General features: G+C 52.7%; 1 long non-coding RNA gene across 1 annotated transcript; it reads left to right on the forward strand.

Moving 5' to 3' along the window:
• The first annotated feature begins 11 nt into the window (after positions 1-11).
• LOC102028258 lies at positions 12-2,877 on the forward strand. Its single transcript, XR_265213.1, has 2 exons — positions 12-428; positions 1,125-2,877. It is a non-coding gene; the product is annotated as an uncharacterized LOC102028258 (long non-coding RNA).
• The last annotated feature ends 156 nt before the right edge of the window (positions 2,878-3,033 follow it).

A 3,033-nucleotide genomic window follows, 5' to 3' on the forward strand; every position in this document is an offset into this window, starting at 1 on the left:
AAAAACAGGACACAAGTTCATAGTACAGGGGCCCTGGAGTGGCCTGGGTCAGTCCCTCCACAGACAACAAGGTGGGAGGGCACCGGTTGTGGCTGGCGACAGCGCCTTTGAAACCCCACGCAGGGCCTGAGGGCTCTTTCACCTTGGGAGCGGGGAACAAAGCGGGTAGCTTAGCAAAGTTTGGCGGCGTGGGGTGGCCTCTGCGAGCGGAACACTGGTGCGCGGCCCGCGGGCAGCCCGGGCGCCTTTGAAGGTAGGACCGTCGCGCGGCAACGCGCGAAGCGGGCGGAAATGGGGCTGGTGTCCAACGCCCGGGACGCGGAGAACCGAGAGCCTTCTAGCACCATTGTCCGCCCAGAACCGCTTAACACGGTGCCGAACCCCCATCCCACACTGTCGCCCGGAGACGCGGCCCGGGGGGCCAGTCGGTGAGCGCGGGGAGGACCAGAGTCCTCGGTGGGGCTGAGGGAGGATATGAAGTCTCTGGGGCCGCGCCAGCCTCTGGCCTTTCGGGTCTGTTTCCTAGCCCGCGAAGTGGGGTCGTCCTGCCACCCTGAGGCTAAAGGGCGCCTGGCTGGTGTCTGTGATCTGACCAACCTGGGCCCACCCGGACTCCTTACAAGGTCACCGGCGTCCGTAGAACTGGCTTGTTCCGAGCACTTGTCCCTGACCACAGAAAAGGGCGGAAACAGATTCACCTCCACCCTTCTGAAACGAGAAAGAAAAGCACTGTTTACAGAGAGGAAGAAAGTTGCGCGCGTGTTTAAACAAACAACGCAGGGTAAAGATGAATCCTTGTGAGGCTTTCACAGAGGGGGGTTTCAGTCTGTGTCCCTGGCCTGTCCTAACTGGGCCCCGAATCGATTCATGCACTGGCGGATGGGTTAGTACTTCTTCATGGGGTGGACTTTTGATTAGAGTTCTGAGGGAGGCTGTCAGGAGACTTTTTCACCTGACCTTCTAGGGCTGTTTTACGGGAAGCTGCCTCGTTCCTTTCCAGGCTCTGGCAGTTGTTTTTGTAATCACCATCTTTAAACATGGTCACGTTACCCAGGCTTCTGCCTGTTTTCCCTCATCTCACACCTTCTCTGCTATCGATTGCCTGGTGTTTCATCTTTTTCTAGCTGCTGGATCCCCTGCAGCCTGGTGAGCGAGCACACTCTTTTGCACTTCAGTCACTCCCAGAGGCTGAGGTGGGAATGGGATGAGAATTTGCCCCCTAATCTGTTGAGGTCTCTCACCACCCCTCAGATCAGAGCATCAACATCTTGCCTCCAATCCTTCCTTAGACATGAGGAGCTTCTTGTTTTGTTTTGCTTTTAAGGTAAGCTTTGTAGATAAAGCATATTACACAAAGCAAGTGCACAAGTAATGTGTGCACAACTTTTGAATTTAGCCATTGTGAACATACCAAGTAACCAACTCCTCCCCGCAGAACATGTTTATTATTAGACTAAAGTGTTTCTCTTCAGACTATAGTTATAGGGCATTTTCTTTAGTTCCTGTGGAAAAGTGTTCGCCAGCAGGATGTAATGGTGTCTTGACTGAGCTGGTGTGTCTTGAAGGGCTGATGCTAAAAGGCTTGGAGTGTGCTGGGTGGTCCTTTGTGGCAGTACCTAGCTAAACATGTTGGGCCCCTCACAGTGCCTCTAAGTGTCTAATGGCCCTCTGGAGGGAGGCCCTGAAGAAGGGACAGGAAGAGAAATTGGGGCATCAGGTTTTCCTTTGTGGGCATCCACCAGTTGCCTGGGGAAGGGGCATTTGGGAGTCCTGTAGCTTGACTCAGGGGTACCCTTCACAATTAGAACTCACAGCTGTGAAATCCGCTCTTTCCCAAGCTGGTGAACCTGTGGCATGCAGCAGGCTGTTCATAGCATTGCAAGCTCCAAAAGGTTTGCCATCACTGGCCTAGGTCTTCCAGCCCCTGGTTTGGCCTACCTGCAGGAAAACAGGGCCACTGGATTATAGTCTCTTAAGTTCCTGGCATTTGTGTCTGTGTTAGGTCCCTCCCTGGCCTGTGTCCTTGTCTGTCCTTAAGGGGTTGGTGAACTCTGGACTTGGAGTTCCCGGGCTCAGTCCAAGGCTTGTGTCCCCCTGCTCAGGTGTGGGTTCTATCTTGGAGGACTTTGCTTGGGTGACTGCTCTGTCCTTCATGGAGGTAAAGAAGACAAATGTGAGCGTGTACACCCTGCTAGCAAGGTGGTCCTTCTGGTTGGCCTGTCGCAGGGACTCAGGTGGAAGAATGAGAAAACCTGCCCAACTCAGTAGAGAGTACTTACAAGGAAACACACAATCCCCAACCAGCTTGGGGAAAGGCTCAGGCCCTGCAGAATTTAATACTCACTGCTACTTGGGCCTTTGCTTGCTGCTTAAGGCCACTCTGAGGTAGTGAGAGGCCAAGAAGGCTGGCGTCTCTTCATTCTGAGAACATGACAGCATTTTCCATACCTCCCAAGTCCCATGCCCACCCACCCCACGTCTGGATGGCTACATGGTTGGAGAAATACATCCTAAAAGAGGGAAAATGCTCTCCATCTTGTAGCCCTTTCCTAAGTGGCTGTTGGGGATCCCAGGGAAACATGGGCACTGCAAGTATGGTGGAGGGTCGCAGTGAGGACAGAAACTCCATGATAGCTGAACCTGTTTCCTGACTACAGTGATAGGTGGATGCCCTCCCTGCCATGGAGGGGGAGGTACCTTCAGGAAGGGAGAAGTCCAGGTTCTGGGCTTTTCCCCAGGTACCTTCTGGGGTGCTGCACAAGTACCCACAGGCTCTAGCTATGTACATTCTTCTGGTTTCCTTGGCCCAAAAGATTGTTTTAAATTCGTGTTTTTATTCTTAAGAGCTTAATCAGTAAATCCTGGTTAAAATTGTAATTTGTGTTATTTTGTTGAGACTCCACACTTCAATGTACTACACATAAATAAACCTCTTTAGCTCACACCTGTAATCCCAGCATTTAGGAGGCTGAGGCAGGAGGATTGTTGCAAGTTCGAGACCAGCCTGGGCTACAAAGTGAGCTCAAGGCCAGC

Source organism: Chinchilla lanigera, unplaced genomic scaffold (assembly GCF_000276665.1).
Source record: "Chinchilla lanigera isolate Chin_1 unplaced genomic scaffold, ChiLan1.0 scaffold01411, whole genome shotgun sequence".
Lineage (NCBI taxonomy): Eukaryota > Metazoa > Chordata > Mammalia > Rodentia > Chinchillidae > Chinchilla > Chinchilla lanigera.